Source organism: Triplophysa rosa, unplaced genomic scaffold (genome assembly GCF_024868665.1).
Source record: "Triplophysa rosa unplaced genomic scaffold, Trosa_1v2 scaffold11_ERROPOS9267472+, whole genome shotgun sequence".
Classification (NCBI taxonomy): Eukaryota; Metazoa; Chordata; class Actinopteri; order Cypriniformes; family Nemacheilidae; genus Triplophysa; species Triplophysa rosa.
In genome coordinates this window covers 33305-53209 of record NW_026634101.1, presented here as the reverse complement: position 1 = coordinate 53209, position 19905 = coordinate 33305, and the positions used below count along the sequence as shown (strand labels likewise).

At 42.9% G+C, this 19905-nt stretch overlaps 5 non-coding genes across 5 annotated transcripts; 4 read left to right on the top strand and 1 right to left on the bottom strand.

Annotated features, from left to right (window-relative positions):
• Positions 1-265: 265 nt before the first annotated feature.
• trnaf-gaa (transfer RNA phenylalanine (anticodon GAA)) lies at positions 266-338 on the bottom strand. The gene has a single exon. It is a non-coding gene; the product is annotated as a tRNA-Phe (tRNA).
• A 5606-nt stretch (positions 339-5944) lies between these two features.
• trnap-ugg (transfer RNA proline (anticodon UGG)) lies at positions 5945-6016 on the top strand. Its single transcript has one exon. It is a non-coding gene; the product is annotated as a tRNA-Pro (tRNA).
• Positions 6017-6094: 78 nt separating this feature from the next.
• Positions 6095-6168, top strand: trnai-aau (transfer RNA isoleucine (anticodon AAU)). Its single transcript has one exon. It is a non-coding gene; the product is annotated as a tRNA-Ile (tRNA).
• An 84-nt stretch (positions 6169-6252) lies between these two features.
• On the top strand, positions 6253-6325 carry trnaf-gaa (transfer RNA phenylalanine (anticodon GAA)). The gene has a single exon. It is a non-coding gene; the product is annotated as a tRNA-Phe (tRNA).
• Positions 6326-17633: 11308 nt separating this feature from the next.
• trnak-uuu (transfer RNA lysine (anticodon UUU)) lies at positions 17634-17706 on the top strand. Its single transcript has one exon. It is a non-coding gene; the product is annotated as a tRNA-Lys (tRNA).
• Positions 17707-19905: the final 2199 nt, after the last annotated feature.

Here is a 19905-nt window from a genome sequence, read left to right as displayed (position 1 = left end):
TTTGTTTGCAATCACGTTAACTTCTCAGACATGGGCAATTTGATCTGCTGTACCCTCCATCTTCTATGTGGTTCATCGCTCCACAAGTACAACCCTACACCTGCACGTAAACATGGATGAACTTCACTTGTGCTTCATTTTCAGCGCAAACGAACGCGTGTCGAGCGGTTGCCGACCCGCCTGATTGCAGAGTAAAGGCCGCTCGGTCTGGTGAAGGCAAAGAGCTCTGCTATAACGAGAGCAAAGTGACAGACAGAGTAGCGGTTGCCGAAACCCGGGATCGAACCAGGGACCTTTAGATCTTCAGTCTAACGCTCTCCCAACTGAGCTATTTCGGCCACGTAAACTTCCGCAGGCCTGTCCGCGAATGACCCCAGGCGCAGATTTTTGGCTGACATGCGGCATTGCATTGGCTTGCTAGTGGCCCAAATCTGGCAAACAGGAGCGGTCCACCCAAGTGCCATCATTCCACGCGGTATGTGGGCCAGATGAGGGGGTATGGGGTGTAAGGTGTGGGCCGGATTTGGGCCGCAAATATTTGCTATATGGGCTCCCCCACCCTTTATTTGACAGTCAATAGTTGCAACGTATCACATAATTCTCAAAATACCTGAAATCAGATAATGTCTGTAAGCAATGCCTTGTTTACAGGTTTGTATAAAGTTATCACACATTAACCCTGCTAATATGTTGGTTTTATTAGGTAAATGCAGTAAACAGACAGTGCAACTTTTGTATGTCAGTCATGCAAGTCAACAAACATTGTTTCATCGTGCAAAAAATCAAATAAACACACTCTTCCCCTTTGATAAATCTCTTGCCACTTCTTCTGCCTCGGAGCTGGCCTGTTGCCATCTGATGGCCAGACTCCTGTGCTGGCAAACTTTCTCAGACGAGAAACCCATTCAGCGTCCGACATGGCTTTATGTGACCGTTTTGTAGCCATCTTGTCCTAAACAGTTTTGGACAAAGTACTTAATTAAATAAACATTAACACAAAACAAAACAAAACAGTGTTCGTTCATAAATCATGCAATGAGGTTATGCATTCTTACCATTAATACCGTCGTCAGAAATATACACTTTGTTTGTAAAATAAACGGAGAGGTTCGTGCAGTGATGTTCGCTCTTAGGTCGTGAACTTTCTACTGTACCTTCCTGACCTCTGACACTCCCCCTTCATTCATTCCTCTCGTCATAGATCGTTCGCCTTCGGATGAGTTCGGTAGCGGGGGCAGGGCGCCCTCGAAATTCTCTTGCGCTACGATTGGTCAAATGTTGAAAATGTTGAACTTCCGCTCGGTGATTGGCTGCAAATGTTGAAGCGCTCTCTCCCTAATGGCTACGAATGTTGAACGCTGCAACGCGATTTTCTGCAAATGTTGAAGCACTCCCACGCGATTGGGTGTGAGTTCAACATTCTTCAACATTTTGCCGGACGATCCTTCGGCATCTGGCGTTCAAGGCTCCAGTCTCTTTGGACCCTGAACAGCGCTAGAGAGCTAACAGGAAGTGAGTTGGCAGTAGAGGGTGAGACAGGCTCACCAAACGTTTTGTGTTTGTTTTGTTTTTTTGTAAGTTTTAAGCAGTGTTTTTTTTCAATTATTTAATATTTTTCTGAGTTGATCACTTCCTCCCAGCAGCAAGCGCTGTTGGGAGGGAATTAAGCTTTCTAAAGAGCTCTTTTTTCTTTGTGTATTATGGACGGACACATGGCATCGACCTCAGCAATGGCAGGAGAAACACGATTGGTGAACGAACAAAGAACGGAAAAATTACTACGACAAAAGGAAAAGACAAGGAAGAAGGATTATCTAAAAGAGGCAACAATAATGGTGAATACAAGTAACACGAACATAAAAGCAGAAGATATTATAAAGGCGGTGACGGAGAAGATTGGAAGAGGAAAAATCTTGGCGGTGAGACCAAAACAAAACAAGGAATATGAGGTGACTCTAGAAAATGTGAAGGATGTGGAATTGTTAGAAGATGGACTGATAATAAAACTGAACTGTGAAATTAAAAGACTGCAAAATAGAGAATATATTGTCTCTTTCATGCACCTGCCCGTCTACATTGATGATAATGAAATTATAAATAAATTGAAAGGATGGGGAGTTACCCCAATATCAGGCATAAAAAGAAGAGTATATCCAGGCACGACAATAGAGGACGGAACGAGATACGTGAAATCACGCTTCCCAAAAGAAGTAATGTCCCTCCCATATAGCACTAAACTGGACACAGAGGAAGGGCTGCAGTTCTTCAGGGTGATGCACAGCCATCAGATTGAAACCTGTAGGTTGTGCATGAGCCCTGAACATATGTGAAGGATTGCCCGGAATTTAAGTGTCATAAGTGTGAGGAGAAAGGACATTTCGCAAGAGACTGCAATGCTGTCAAGTGCCTGGATTGCAGGAAAATTTTAAACAAATGTGAATGTTGGGTCAATGAAGAAACGAATGTGAGCGGGCAGGTGCATGAAAGACACAATAATGATGGTGAAATGGCAGAAAACGAAACAACAGAAGAAGGAAACAAAGAAATAAGAGAGAAAATGGTCACAGAGGAACAAATGGAACAGGCAATTTCGACGGAAGATCAAGAGAAACCAAACACAAAAGGGGAAAAGATGGACAAAGAAAGTGGATTACAGCAACAAGAAGAAATAACAGGAGGTGAGCAGAAAGAAGAAACAGCAGAACAAGGAAATAAAGAAATACAAATAGATGAAGAGGAAGGAAAGACAACGCAATTAAACAACATGGAAAGCTTAGAACGAGACATGGACAAAGACAAAATAAAGTGTGGAGAAACGATGGAGAAGGACAGTCAAATGGAAATGGAGATATCGGGAGTGGAGGGAGATGTGCAAGGAAAGACGGATGACAACGAAGAAACGGAAAGTGAAGAAGAAAAGATGGACAGCAGTGACAGAGGGCAGAGAGAATATAGAAGAAAGAGAAAATGAAGGTAAAACCAAATTTGAATTGTGCAAGAAAAAAACAAAAGCTAACATTTTTGAAGTTTTAAGAGGACTGGAAGGAGAAAATGATATACAATGTACTTTAAGTATTTCTTTTTCTTTTAATGGTTTTGAATTGCGTAACTTTTAATGCAAGAGGACTGATGGACATGAGAAAATTTGAAAAGTTACGGGAAAAATGTAAAGGTCAAGACATTATAGCATTACAAGAAACAAACTGGAATGAAAATGTGATGATTGATGTTAAAAAGAAATGGGATGGAGGGATTTTATATAATAATGGAGATGGGAGATTTGGGAGAGGTGTGGCAATTTTAATGAATAATGATGTTTTTAAAGTAAGCAAAATTGTGTACAAGTGTTAAATTATTCGTTGAACGAAAACTATGACGAAAAGTATTCGTTAACGACATGTTTTCACTGACGAAAACGAGACGATAACTACAATAAAAATGAATGCATTATAACGAAAACTGTAATAAAAATATACTGACATTTTCGTCAACTAATAAAAACGAGATGAAAATATTCTTGTCCCACCTGGCAGACATCAGTTGCGCGCATGTGCTTATCTCATATAAACGGTAGAGAGAAATCTCTGGGAGAAGGGAACAAGACATGACGTTATCTGTGTCTCACGCGGTTTACAAAGCGTCTTATTTTCCTTCACGATCGCCGGTAAAACGCCGCAAACTTGAAGCGCGACTGCAGGTCGAGTCACCCCGAAACACATTACGAAGGCAAGCACAAAGGTTTTTATATGACCTATGTTAACTTAACACGACTGCTGCATAACGCTGAAATGCAACAAAGTCAGCCAAAAGAAACCAGCGCTCGTCCTCTACTGATTATAGAAGTGATGAAGTGAGTCAAACTGTACATTCCAACCAAAGTATGTAACATGTTTGCATGACTAAAGAAATGTAATACAATTTATATAATATGTCTTTTTGAAAGCTATTTCTCATTCATTGCTGTCTCAAGCAAAGACAGTGCAGCCTTACTTCAAAGAGAGCATGCCCATGAGCCAATAGCCTTTGAGTGTGAGCCCTGTCAGAGCGTTTCATTGGTTGAATGAACTATGAATCGCCAACTTAATGAGGCAATTGAGTCAAATGGGACTGAATGAACTGGAACATGTCGTTCATGGTCTAATACTCTGCGTTCCAACAATGCAAATCTAGTATGAACTTTTCTGAAAAATAAAGGTAATGACCTGTTTTAATTTTATTCTAAGGTGAAGTAAATTATGTCAAAACAGTTGAATCTTTGTATGGAACATTTAATTACTCCAAGTAAATGATTTAAACCATTTAGATTTTAGTAGACTAAATATAATGTATATTTATTCGACTAAAATGTTTTTCATATTTCGTCGACTAAAACTAGACTAAAACTAAAATGATGGGGTGGACTAAAATGTGACTAAAACTAAATTGCATTTTCGTCAAAAGACTATGACTAAAACTAAATCAAAATTTGCTGTCAAAATTAACACTGTGTTTAGTAATAGAACTGTGAAATGTTTAGCGGTTGAGACAAAATATGAAGGAAGAGATTTGATTTTAGTTAATGTACATGCACCAGGGGAGGAAAAGGAAAAGAAAGAGTATTTTAAAGAGTTAAAAAATATTGTGAAAAACTACAAAGAAATTATAATGATGGGGGATTTTAACACAGTTTTTAGTAAACAAGATATGGCTGAGGGAATGGTTTTTAAAAGCGATACGGGAAGAAAAGAATTAAAAGCTTTAATGGGAGAAAATAATATAATAGATGTTTGGAGAGAAAGAAATGGAAGGAAAAAAGACTTTTCAAGAAGACAAATAGTGGGGAATTTTGTATGCCAAACTAGAATTGATTTTGTTTTATGTAGCAGAAAGTGTGGAGAATTTTATGGAAAATTCAAGTATGTGGAAACTAGTTTTAGTGATCATAAGTTTTTATTTTTTATTCTGGACTGGAGTAAAACACAAAGAGGGCCGGGAGTATGGATTTTAAATACACAGATTTTAAATAATGAAGCGTTGTTTGAAAAGATAAAAGAAATCATAGAAAAGGAAAAGGAAAATGGAATGTATGAAGAGGATAAGAGAATATGGTGGGAGAACATAAATTTCTAATAAAAAAATTCTCTATTGATTACTGTAGATTAATACAGAAAAGTAAAAGGTACAAAGAAAGAGAAATTAAAGAAAGATTTGGAAATGGAATTGAAGAAAGAAAAAAAGATATAGAACAAAATAAAAGAAATGGAGGAAAACTAAAAGAGATAGAAAAAAAAAATATGAGGGGGCGAGGCTTAGAAGCCACACACAAAAAAACATTTGGGCAGAGAGATTTTTCATGCCCAGGGCTAAGGACTTATTTTGACAATTGCTCAACACTATTGGTGGATAACGCTTTTCAAGAAACTACAGGAAAGCGCAAAGAGACGCACCACAGCACACGTGCACACTGGTTTATTGAAAATGCAAGTAACACTGCAAGAAAACGTGTGGAATCTTAAGTGACAACTCGATTGTCTTTGGAAGTGAAGCTCCTGCATCACGTTGCTCTGAGTAAAAGCAATGCACGTACCATATGGGAGACTCTTGTCATGTGTGTCGAGGTGCCACAGCGAGGAGCGACACCTGACCCTGATGGCGTTTGTGACTGAACATATGAGCAGGAATCAACACGAAGACCTTTTTCGGCAGTGGTGATCCTCGACAGGTAGCATAGGGAGGGTTAAGACGCACGAAGGCGTGAAGGAGGCTCCAAAAGCCACTGACGTGGAGAATACGGGTGTCGGTCCCGCTACCTTTCGCATGCTAAGCGAGCGCTCAACCATTTGAGCTAATTCCCCGGCGTTGTCTACGAAAGACGCGCGTTGCCTCGGCTCAATGAAACGGGGCACACAGGCAGTGGAAATACCTTTCCCACGGGGCTGGACATCACAATAGCGCCACACCGCTCGGCTCGTTGGTCTAGGGGTATGATTCTCGCTTTGGGTGCGAGAAGTCCCGGGTTCAAATCCCGGACGAGCCCTGCTTTAGGCCTTCCACTTAACAGTACGACGCTCAAAGAGCGCTATGGCAATCCAGAACGTTTAAGCATAAGCCTTGTGGCAGGTTAGCTCAGTTGGTTAGAGCGTGGTGCTAATAACGCCAAGGTCGTGGGTTCGATCCCCGTACGGGCCATTGACTTTTCTCTTGCATCCTGTACATCACTCATGGCTACTGCGCCTTGGGTCTTTTGCGGACAGGCTTGCGCAAGTAGACGTGGCCGAAATAGCTCAGTTGGGAGAGAGTTAGACTGAAGATCTAAAGGTCCCTGGTTCGATCCCGGGTTTCGGCAAGCTTTGCTCTCGTTAGAGCAGAGCTCTTTGGCGTCACCAGACAGAGTGACACTTTACTCTCGCTCGACACCGGGTTCGTATGCTTCTTGAGCTATAAGCAATGATACTCGTGCTTCCATGGGTAATAATGGAATAGTGAATCTCTCTCTTCCAAAGGCTTCATACCTTCCTCCACATACAAGCAGTCAAGTGTTTTGATCTATGAACACACCTAGCCTACATAGTGTAGTTTCTGGAAATGTTGTGTTCCTTTGAGCTGCCAAAAACAGTGACTTTGAAGCATCCTGTCTCTCTTTCACCGTTAGTACACAATCCTTGCTTACATCTGAATCTTGCTTCTCACGTGCTGGTCCTTTACTCCTTACCTCCAGCCACTTCCTCACACTGCGCCAAACCCATCCAATGACTCTTATTAATCTTGACAGAGTACTGTCAATATCCACTAATCTTTCAGTAAATAGTCTGCTCCGCATTTCCAATCGAGACAACTCCTCAGGTACTGAAGCTTTCTTCTCCTCAGTGACTTTCTTCATCTGAGCTCTAGTCACTGCTGCTGAGAAGACTTTCCTTTGGAGCTTATTAACTCTGTCTTTAGCGTTATCTGCGATTTCAACTGCTGATCTTTTGGGCCATTCATCCACTGACCTTTTAAGGAATTCTGGTCCATTCTGCCACACAGAGTTTTCATCAAGGTCTTTAGGGCTTGCCCCTCTTGTGATGATATCTGCGATGTTCAGATTCTCTGGAATCCACCACCAATCGCTAATCATTCCTGTCTTCTGAATCTCTCTGATCCTATTTGCAAAAAAAGTTTGATATCCATAACTATCGCGCTGGATGGCTCCTAATACCGTCTGACTATCCAAAAGATGGAACCATTTCTCCACTTCAATCCGCCCCTGTTTTTCAAAGTACTTTCTGAGACGTGTTGCAAAAACTGCGCCACATACTTCGGCCTTTACAGGATCCCCCTTCAGTTCTAGTGGTGTCAGTTTGGCTTTAGACTCCACTAACCGAACATCCACGCCTTGGCTTGTATTCCATCTAAGATATAATACTGCACCATAGGTTTTATCACTCCCATCTGAGAACGTGATTCCCCATGGCTTTCCCTTCCAATTTACCGGCGTAAGACTTCTGTGGAACTTCACTTTCTGGAGCCGCACATACTCTTCAAACAGATCAATGGCTTTACCCCGGATTTCTTCTGAGAGTGGTGTGTCCCACGTATGTCTTGTTAAACATCTAATTCCAACCTCTTGGAATGCTTTTCTGATGAGAATTGCACCTTTCTGTTTCACTGGTGTAACGAGACCAAGTGGGTCATAGAGTCCCGCTACCTGACTCAACAGATGTCTTCTGGTCAAGGGATTTGGTGTCTTTACTCTGACCTCCCTTTCAAGGAGATCCTGTTCGGTTCTCAACTTCTTTTTCCTTTTAGAAAAATTGACAGAAGTCATGACATACAACTTATCCTCCTCTGCTAGGTATCCAATTCCCAGTGCCTTATCGTCCCCTTCACCCAACTAGTTAGGAAGCACAACAGTTCTTTCAGGAAACAGGTTTGAGATTGACCACTTTTTGTCTGTAACTCCAGATCCAAACCTCCCACTTTGACCAGACCAAACCCACGCTTTCAGTGAGAATCCACCAGTTTCCAGGATTTTCTCAAGGCCATTCACAATCTCGACCAGTCTCTGTTGGTTGTTATAAGATGTAAGGATATCATCTACATAGCTGTCTTCTTCGAGAACTCTCCGCTCCTCTTCCAGGTGAGCGAAAACTGCTAGCCCAGCTGTCTCCCGCATCGCCAGTTGTGCGATACATCCAGCAGGACGATCTCCAATGTTAACCCTGGTTATGGCATACTCCTCTATTCCTTTCTCTGGTGTATCCCTCCAAAGAAATCTATGGAGATGAATTTCTCATTCTTCTAGCCATACTGAATTATACATCTTCCTGATATCACCTACAACTGCAAACACTCCTACTAAATCTGAGTAGGACAGCTCTAATTGAATTCAAAACATCAGGTCCCTTCAACAGGAGGTCGTTCATACTCAGCCCCTTAAACTTCTGGCTGCTATTCCACACCAGACGCACAGGCATGGTGACTGAATGTGGGTTTAGTGCGACTAGATGACTTACATACCACTAGATGACTTACATACCACACTGGGCCCGTCCACTTGTCAAGCACTTCTTTCGAAAGCTTTACCACAGCACCTCTCTCAACCATTTCATGAACTTGTGAGGTATAGACTTTTTTCCATTCAGGAACTTCACCAAGCTGCTTTTCAGTTCTCAGGAAAGTTGATTCAACTCCACTACGATTATATGGAAGGGATACAGGGTCTTGAACCCATGGGTACTTTGCATCCCAATGAGGTCGATCACTATGCGAATCCGCTTACACATAAGTAAGACCACGTCTTATGATCTCCAGCTCTTTCTCCTCTACCAATGTCATTTCTTTTCCCCCTGGTTGACACTTTCCGCAACGGCATGCCTAAGGCCATCAAACGTATTGTGTAACTTAGTCGACACGCGCCGTACGGCTAGTTATGGACGCTGCGCGCCGACGACCCCAAATTTTTCCCAGGTCGCCCGGCGGTGCCGAAACGAAGGGGAGAGCGCCCGCGATCGAACGGAAGCGTCATGGGGCGGCGGCGACGCCCGGGGGACCCCAGAAAAATGCCCAAAGTGCCTAATTTTTGAGTCATGGAATGAAGGGTTAGGCGCTCTCTCGGGCAGAACCAGGAGGGGGCGACTCGACGAACGGTCCCAGCCTAAGCCGAGCGCGCCGATCAGGTTTCGACCGGGCCTCCCGAAGAGCGCCTATGCAACCCCCTTGCAGCCTACGGGCCGGCTCCGGACCCCGACGTACACGAGAGGCCTACGCTGCCCCTTGTAACCTATTTTGGGCGGGGCTTCCCGCTGGCCACGCCTCAATCCTCAGAACGCCAACGCATTCCCCTTGCAGCCTAAACTTGAGGGAGGCCTGCCCGACGCCGCCGAAGCCTGCCCGAAGACACTGTCTCCACCCGGCGCCCCGGGGGACCCCGTCTCGGACATGACTGCCTCATTTGAGCCCAGCGGCTGTGCGACAGACGCTTAAACAGCCCAAAGCCCTTTTCTTTGACTTTCGAGTCGAACGTGCACATAAAAAAGCCGGTGTGCATCGACACAATGTTTAATCACATCTGCGATTCATTCGAAGGGCCCAAAATTAGGTAGACAGAGTAAGACCCCTGTCAGTGGTCTCGTTTGCTTTGGCAATGATTTATCCAGCTTAAACCATCAGCAGAGTGTGTGAGAGGAACAGCCCTTCACAATGACGTGCATTAAGGCTCACAGTTGTGCTCCAGAAGCTTAAAAATGNCCCTTCTTTCTTTTTTCTCTCCCTCACGGCCGTGGCGCCCCCTAGAGGAGCCGGGCGTCCTTTGTGACCTTGCTCGTTTGTGCTTAGGGGAGGTTTCTGTCAGAAAGACGTCGGATACCCGAGCCAACGCGCGAGGGGGTTTGCGGGCCCATAGTGGACCACTAGAGGCAGGGAGATGTATGTAAAATAAGAAAAAATATTTAAGTTCACTTCCCGACCAAGCCCTAACGGTATGACGTCGAGAGTCAAACGTTTGTGTTGGATGGGAACTGCTCATATAAACAGGCTGCGTGGAGTTCTAAGAATGGACATTCCTGCTCGTGACCATGATGTGATATAATAATAGAAAAGAGAGGAAATCGCTGAATGTTAAAACTCTTTGGCAGCGTCAATGTTTTATGAAAATAAAGGTAGCAACAACAAAAACACAACGTTTCATTAAATCTGTTTCATGACGTTCATATGAGGTGTGAAAGCACACTATGCGTATCTGCCACGCCGCAGCTAAGTGCTAGCCCGGCTTGCATCAGGAGCAGGACTTGGTGTAAATGGCTGTACACTGTAAAAAAATTCCCTGTTAAATTACAGTAAACAACTGGCAGCTATATTTGCCAGCACATAGCTGTAATTTTACAGCATACCTACTGTAATCTGCAACAACAGTTTATTACTGTAAAAGACATTATAATTTGCACAATATAATACTGTTATTTTAGTGTTCGTGGTGTGATTTCCATTAATTGTTTATTACCAGAGGTGGGACCAAGTCATTGTTTTCAAGTCCCAATCAAGTCCCAAGTCAAGAGAAGCGAGTCCAAGTCAGGTTGCAAGTCCTGAATGTTAACGGAACTGAACCAATATCACTTTTGTGCCCACAAAAATCACCATTATTGTGATCAGTGTTTGCTTAAGTTGGGCTTTTGACTCTTTTATTTTAATGTTACATTAGTTTTCTTTGGCTGTTGTAGCTGTATTAAAATACATTCATTGGTTCAAAGCAAGCTTAGACAGAGGCTCACTTCTGTTTAATGATGGACTCATTTTAAAATTCGTCTTCTCTTGTTCACTGTCGATGTCAGTTCTCTGCTACTGGATATGAGCTTAAAAAACACAGTGAATTTATTTACGAATGAACAAATATAATCACAAACTGTTAAAACAGCTTAACTACTCAGACACACAAACACATGAAGAATCAGTGTATGAATCTCAACAATGTTGACAATCAACAAAATAAAAATTCATGCTGCAATGCATGCTGGGTAACATCATAGTACAAAACTCATTCATGACTCCCAGCATGCATTGCAGTTGATCTGTTTATCTGAATTACTTGATAATGGTCACCAATGTTGAGGTTTGTGTGACGCGTGTTGATGTCTAAGTGTGTCAGTAATATGTTCCGGTTTATTTTGTCGAAGTTCATGTGCATTTACAATTCAGAGCACTTAAACTAGTCATCAATTAATCAGTATTATTATTTTTTATGTTAAATGTCATATGTTTAACTGTCATGTAACTTGTTTTTAAGCATTTCTGTGTTAGTGCACAAGCGTTCTTTCTGAAACACTATAACACCACTGAATAAGTAGCCGAGGATCAGGAGCCCAACTAAAGCAAACACTGATCACAATAATGGTGATTTTTGTGGACACAAACGTGATATTGATTCAGTTCCGTTAACATTCAGGACTTGCAACCTGACTTGGACTCGCCTCTCTTGACTTGGGATTTGAAAACAATGACTTGGTCCCACCTCTGGTAATAAACAATTAATGGAAATCACAGCAGGAACACTAAAATAACAGTATTATATTGTGCAAATTATAATGTCTTTTACAGTAATAAACTGTTGTTGCAGATTACAGTAGGTATGCTGTAAAATTACAGCTATGTGCTGGCAAATATAGCTGTCAGTTGTTTACTGTAATTTAACAGGGAATTTTTTACAGTGTATGATTAACTTGTTTTATTAAACATGTTAAAGGGACGGTTGCTCATGGGGATAATAAGGCCACACATATACCCCTAACCTTACCCTAAACCAGGGGTGTTCAATTAAGGTTCCAAGAAATGTGGTCTATTTTCATATTTGAAAGTAAAAATGACTGAACATACAAACAGCACACATAGTGTAACATTGGGCGGGAAGCTAGGTAAATCTGTGGACAATTGACCCATTCATATAGATTGCCATTGGTTGACTAGGTAGACGAAGGGCTCGTATACCTGAATTGGACGCCAAATTCTCGCTCACTCTTATTATGATTGGGACTTTTTCCCTTATTTCGGAGTTTAGGGGCCGTTTTCCGGAGAGGCATCTAGTGACACCACAAGGGGTGTCAAAGTGCTGCGGGCGTGGACCCTCGCTCCCAAAATGCCTATCTCCCCTACCACCTAATCTTCATCACCGCTCCACGAGGAGCTTTCGCGTCCCCCTGACCGCCTAACTCTGCCATAGTCTTCACATCATACGTCCAGCCTAGCGCGCATAGAGTTGGTAGTTTGCTGCCCCTTGCTGCCTATCGTGGCTACGACATCCAAAAGATGCCAGAATTTACGTCCTCGACTCAAGCGCCTCGAATCATCATGACCGTCGAGAGTCACGTGACGCAACTTTCTGTAATGTTTCGGGCTCCTGGGGCCTCCGCGGCCCGTACGGGAGCCTCTGACACCTGCAACATATCCTATTTCTCTCATAGGTGGCTATCGTACGATACCCCGGAACGGCCAGGGAGTCTTCAAATGACCCAGATTCAAATTCTATAGCTGCTCGCGGCCCCCTCATTCGGTTCCCAGAGTTTGAAGTCGGTACGGCCTCGTTATGTAATATATTGCATGTTTTGGGGACGTTGTGGGCCGTTTATTTTTCTGGAATATTTTTTGTGATTTTTTTTCGAGCACTTGCCGTACACCGAGGGGTACGGGCTTCGAATATGTGTGCGTGAGGGTGTGAAGAACCAGCATTCGAAGCCCCAAGGTTTTTGTACAAAAATAAAGCAGAATTTTGCTGAAAATGCTGTTCAGAGATTATTTCTGTGAAAAGTGCATTTGTATAAACATGAGCATTTTGACAGCCTGAAGTGTGCCAATATACCAATATGGGAGTGCTTCTAGGAAACATATGCTGTAGGTTTGTCACAAGAAAATGGGTTATACAGTATGAAAAATTGACCGTTTACAGCATTGTCCACCGTTACCCTACATAGGCTACTGTCAAATAAGTTACTGGAGGACTTTCCGGCTCCCATACTAGGACCTTTTAGCTTTGGCATGTACCTTATGCGCATTTGAGGCTGACTCTTACACACTGGTAAGCTTTACCACTAGGCAATGATATAGCTGCATTATTACTATAGTCATTAAATAGACTAGTATGACGTAATTTTGGCGCTCCATAGTAGCTAAGGCCCTAACTTGGACACAACTTGCTTATTTATATTTAAGACTTCTGTGTACATAATTGGTTTCTGTACATGCAAAGCTAAATAGAGGCTTGTACATCGATGAGCCCCAATAAGTTATAGCTTTCAAAGCGCTAAGATAACTTTTTTTTCTTATTTTGACAGAAATCATATAGCTATGACAAAGCTTCTGGAGCACACTGACTTATGCACGTCATTTGGCTGCTCTCATACACTCTACTGTTGGTTAAGCTATATAACTCTATTTCCATGGTTATAATGCCCATACGTCCATATTAATAGGGCCATTAATGTACACATATATTTGTTTCACCTAGTTAGCCCGTCAAGACAGATGTCATCACCATGTGAGCCACATCAAATAAGTTACGTAGAATTTTAGTATAACCATTAGCTTATAACGTAATCACTGAGTCACGGACACTTTTGGCACGGCTCCCATAGGTAGTCTAATGGACACACCATTTTTAAGCTTCTGGAGCACAACTGTGAGCCTTAATGCACAGTCATTGTGAAGGGCTGTTCCTCTTATACACTCTACTGTTGGTTTAAGCTGGATAAATCATTGCCAAAGCAAACGAGACCACTGACTAGGGGTCTTACTCTGTCTACCTATATTTTGGGCCCTTCGAGTAAATCGCAGATGTGAGAAAACATTGTGTCAATGCACACCACGCTTTTATGTGCACGTTTGACTCGAAAGTCAAAGAAAAGGACTTGTGTTAAGCGATGTTGTCACACAGCCGCTGGGCTCAAATGAGGCAGTCAGCTCCGAGACGGGGTCCCCGGGGGTGCCGGGTGGCGTCCAGGTCTTCGGGCAGGCTTCGGGGGCATCGGGCAGGCCTCCCTCAAGTTTAGGCTGCAAGGGGGATGCATAGGCGTTCTGGATGGAGGCGTGGCCAGGGGAAGCTCCGCCCAAAATAGGTTACAATGGGAACGCGTAGGCTTCTCGTGTACATCGGGGTCCGGAGCCGGCCCTGTAGGCTGCAAGGGGGATGTTTAGGCGCTCTTCGGGAGGCCCGCTCTGCAACCTGATAGACGCGCGTGGCTTAGGTTGGGAACGTACGTCGAGTCGCCTCCCTCGTGGTTCTTCCCAAGAAGAGCGTCCTAACCCTTCCTTCCTTGACTCAAAAATTAGGCACTTTGGGCATTTTTCATGGGTCCCCCGGGGCTTGCCGCAGCCCCATGACGTTTCCGTTCAATACGGGCGCTCTCCCCTTCGTTTCGGCAAGCCAGGCGACCTGGGAAAAATTTTGGGGGCGTCGGTCGCAGTGTCCATAACTAGCCGTCCTGGCGCGTGTCAACTTAAGTTACACGTTAAGCTTTGATGGCCTTAGGCATGCTAGAGACGAACCCAAAAGCAGACACAAACTCCCCATCGGCAATCGAAACCCGGTTCGTGCGCGTCACAGGCGGAGACACTGTCCGCTATACTAACGAGACTCATTTAGAATGTTGTGGAGACTTTCCTAATCCTCCTCTGGTCCACAATGGCATTCTCTCAGATAATCACACTTTAACCTGTTGTTGATAAGAAATTCAATAGAGGAAGAAGGAGGCCTTACCATGTCCTTGTACTGCTTCAGCTAGAATTGTCAGAGACTGGAGATTTGTTCTTCATTTCCCAGGCAGATCCAGATCCTAGCACCAGTGGTCGGCAGACTGTTAGCTTCAGGGACATCTCTTCAGAGTTGTCATTGCATCATTTTGTTGAATGGACAAGAACTTCACTTCGTTAGCCCCTCCCAGATGGAATGGTTATCGGAGGAGCCCGCACCAAAGATAACCCCCTTAAACATTGCGGTCGACATAGGAAGGCGCTGGTTCGAGAGCTGGTGGGTGTAGCTCGAGTTTCTCTTGATCTACGCATTAAAACTTCCGCCTTTTACGAAAGATTTCCGTGGGGTGAAACCACTGTGAGTTCAATGTGCTTTTGGACGGCTCCGCTCACAGCGGGCCTCGGTGAACGTGTTAGGAATCATAGAGTTTAAGAATCCGCCTCTGTGGATTGCCTTGCACATCGCTGTCTCCTGGCTGTTTTGGGGCTCTTGGATTTCTCTTCTGCTTGTTGCGAGTTTATTGTCAACATGTGCTCAGATAGATAGAGAGTTTTGTGCGATGCTCTTCAAACGTGTGTTTTACTCCGCTTCCTCTGAGCTGAAAACAGTTGACGTGCATATCCCCTCCAGTCGGGTGCTGCGGTCTCCCATATGGCCTAGCCGTTAGGGTTCCTGGTTTTCACCCAGGCGGCTCGGCCAAATCCCGGAATGGGAAAACTGTGGATTTCTTAGCTGCTCTTTCACTTGGAAATACCTCGTTGTTTCACAGTGAGGCAGCTGTGTAGGAGGTCAAACAAATTGCCACTGATCTGTTTATGAGCCTTTCTGGGCTCCTCCTACTTTTAAGACCCTTTGCACCATCCAAATTCAAGTGAGCACACAGTATTTACCTTCTATTGTAACGTGCTTCCTGAGGCCTCAGGTAACATGTGCTGGATACACAGTGTTGTGTCCCGAGTGCCGACAATTCAAAAGTACAGCAGGTGGGACTTTTAGCAGGACAGAATGAACAGGCTTTTTGCATTTTGACAATTTCTTTTGCAAGCGTACGATAACACTAATCAAACATAAGTCTTCTATTGGCATATATAATAGTATTACGAGTTGACCTCACCTCTACATAGAAAACATCCTAAACGTCCAACAGTGTTAAAGTGGACAATCCCGTAGGTGCAAAAAGCTCCTTCTGATTCGGCATCAGCACGGTTAGCTAGCAGCAGTCAGTCAAGCCAAGTGCACAGCAGCCACAAGGCATCGCTAACAAGGCTTCCAAGCACAAAGAACCAGTGACCACGACGTGATTTGAATACGCAACCTTCTGATCTGGAGTCAGACCCTACCGTTGCAGCCACGAGGACTCTCGCTTGGCCTACACAATCACGGTGCTCCTAGTCATGCTCTGGCGTAAAGCCTCGTGACGTACTCCGTCCCGATGGCCGAACAGACATGCGTCAGCAGTGCTGTATGTGGCAACGAAAACCTTAGCGCGTCCCTGGGTGGCCTCGAACCACCAACCTTTCGAGTTAACAGCTCGAATCGCGCTAACCGTTTTCGCCAAAGCTGGGGAACAATAGTCTGTTTGGGGGTGGGGAGAAGGGAGAAGAAGGGGAAGAAGGAAAAAGAGAGAAAATAGAGGGAAAAGGGAGAAAAAATAAAGAAAAAAGAAAGGAAAGGGAAAATTTAACCCACCTTTCACATTTCTGTATGATTTTTATAATATTGATGTTCAAATTTCTTAGAAAATTGCCTTTTTATTCATTTCACAGGGCNATATTGTTACACTTGTAATATTTATTTATTTCCTTTATTTCAATGTGTTCATGTATGTATGGAAGGGAGCAGAGCATTGTAGTGCCGTTCCAAATACACAAAAACAGTTAAACAAGTAATTCAGATGCTGAGAACACTACCACTGCCCATTCTCCCAATGCAGCTCAAAACTGAGAGTTTTTTGTTAATGATCATTTTTTAATTACTTATCAAAATAAAAATGTAAAAAGTACTACAAATTTGGCACAGGAAGACAGGAAACCATGATCACCTAATATTCTATTGCATTCCTTACTATTGTTAATAAAAAACACATTTTCTTTGTTTTTTGTACATATTTCTTTTTAAAAAACATTTACAAATGTGTCCAAAATAAAGTGAATGGATCTTTACAAATAAAGATGACTGATGTTTCTAAAACATGATCAGAATGTTCATTCATTCAATCATTTCATTTATTCAAATTAAAATATTTTATAGTAAATAAACAATAATAACTAACCCCTATTATAATGTAATTGTTTATTCAGAATAAATATCCTTTACATTTTGGACATGATACACAAATAGTTTTTACAAGATTACTTATAGTTTTGTGCACAATGTTACTTTTTTTAATACATTGAATGCATAGAGATAAGAAAATGATCACAAGCTCATTTGATATTTGTGGCCGAGGTGGGATTCGAACCTCTAATTGTGTGTATTTTTTTTCGTCACGCCTCCCAGGACATTCCCCTGTTCCTATTGGCTAGTCAGTGCTCTACACCTACGTGCGACTGGCTGAACGCCCCTGCATCAGAAAGGTGCACAGAACCCTAAGCGGACAGAACCCTGTAAATTACTGACTGTCTGCGAAACGTTGTCGGGACCTAATGTCAAACACAATGGTGGAAACGGCCCGCAGAAGATGCCTTTTCGAGGTAGTGTGGCCGAGCTGTCTAAGGCGCTGGATTTAGGCTCCAGTCTCTTCGGAGGCGTGAGTTCAAATCCCGCCGCTGCCAGTGGATCTGTGCTCCGCTTGGAGCGTCGTTTTTCATTTACCTCCAGAGCCACATTAACTGGTTCAGGTGTGCTCGATGAGGGATGAACCTGCACTCACCTGCCGTACTGAACACCTCCCACTCCCCCTTGAGGGCCTACAACAAGAACTTGTTGCACACCTTCACGAGCCTGGATAGCTCAGTCGGTAGAGCATCAGACTTTTAATCTGAGGGTCCAGGGTTCAAGTCCCTGTTCGGGCGATGGCAAAGTCACCTTTACCTTGTGAGCTGTTCTGGCCCCGCCCTCTGGGAAAAGAAAACGTTTGCTTGTGAGTTAGAGTCGACATATGGGCTTTGAGCAGGGTTTAATCCAGTTTTGCTTCAGCGCATGCACCAGAAATTCCTTGAGACCTCAGCAAAACCTGCCAATCCCCTCAATGCAGATGTAGTCAAGAAGCCTGCTAACGGGCCACACCACCCGAACAGCGCTAGAGAGCTAACAGGAAGTGAGTTGGCAGTAGAGGGTGAGACAGGCTCACCAAACGTTTTGTGTTTGTTTTGTTTTTTTGTAAGTTTTAAGCAGTGGTTTTTTTTCAATTATTTAGTATTTTTCTTAGTTGATCACTTCCTCCCAGCAGCAAGAGCTGTTGGGAGGGAATTAAGCTTTCTAAAAGGCACTTTTTTCTTTTTTTCTTTGTGTATTATGGGACGGACACATGGCATCGACCCCAGCAATGGCTGGAGAAACACGATTGGTGAACGAACAAAGAATGGAAAAACAACGACGAGATGGAATTACGGAACAAAAGGAAAAGACCCAGAAGAAGGATTATTTGAAAGAGGCAACAATAACGGTGAATACAAGCAACGTGAATATAAAAGCAGAAGACATTATAAAAGCAGTGACGGAAAAGATTGGAAAGGGGAAAATCTTGGCGGTGAGACCCAAACTAAACAAAGAATATGAGGTGACTCTAGAAAATGTGAAATATGTGGAATTGTTAGAAGATGGACTAATGATAAAAGAGGTGAACTGCGAAATTTAGAGACTGCAAAATAGAGAATATATTGTCTCTTTCATGCACCTGCCTGTCTACATTGATGATAATGAAATTATAAATAAATTGAAAGGATGGGGAGTTACCCCAATATCAGGCATAAAAAGAAGAGTATATCCAGGCACGACAATAGAGGATGTAACGAGATACGTGAAAACACGATTCCCAAAAGAGGTAATGTCCCTCCCATATAGCACTAAACTGGACACAGAAGAAGGGCTGCAGTTCTTCAGGGTGATGCACAGCCATCAGATTAAAACCTGTAGGCTGTGCATGAGCCCTGAACATATGATGAAGGATTGCCCAGAATTTAAGTGTCATAAGTGTGAGGAGAAAGGACATTTCGCAAGAGACTGCAATGCTGTCAAGTGCCTGGATTGCAGGAAAATTTTAAACAAATGTGAATGTTGGGTCAATGAAGAAACGAATGTGAGCGGGCAGGTGCATGAAAGATACAATAATGATGATGAAATGGCAGAAAACGAAACAACAGAAGAAGGAAACAAAGAAATAAGAGAGAAAACGGTCACAGAGGAACAAATAGAACAGGCAATTTCGACGGAAGATCAAGAGAAACCAAACACAAAAAGACGGACAAAGAAAGTGGATTACAGCAACAAGAAGAAATAACAGGAGGTGAGCAGAAAGAAGAAACAACAGAACAAGGAAATAAAGAAATACAAATAGATAAAGAGGAAGGAAAGACAACGCAATTAAACAACATGGAAAGCTTAGAACGAGACATGGACAAAGACAAAATAAAGTGTGGAGAAACGATGGAGAAGGACAGTCAAATGGAAATGGAGATATCGGGAGTGGAGGGAGATGTGCAAGGAAAGACGGATGACAACGAAGAAACGGAAAGTGAAGAAGAAAAGATGGACAGCAGTGAGAGAGGGCAGAGAGAATATAGAAGAAGGAGAAAAATGAAGGTAAAACCAAATTTGAATTGTGCAAGAAAAAAAACAAAAGCTAACATTTTTGAAGTTTTAAGAGGACTGGAAGGAGAAAATGATATATAATGTATTTTAAGTATTTATTTTTCTTTTTTCTTTTAATGGTTTTGAATTGCGTAACTTTTAATGCAAGAGGACTGATGGACATGAGAAAATTTGAAAAGGTACGGGAAAAATGTAAAGGTCAAGACATTATAGCATTACAAGAAACAAACTGGAATGAAAATGTGATGATTGATGTTAAAAAGAAATGGGATGGAGGGATTTTATATAACAATGGAGATGGGAGATTTGGGAGAGGTGTGGCAATTTTAATGAATAATGATGTTTTTAAAGTAAGCAAAATTGTGTACAAAGATAATATGGGAAAATGTTTAGCGGTTGAGACAAAATATGAAGGAAGAGATTTGATTTTAGTTAATGTACATGCACCAGGGGAGGAAAAG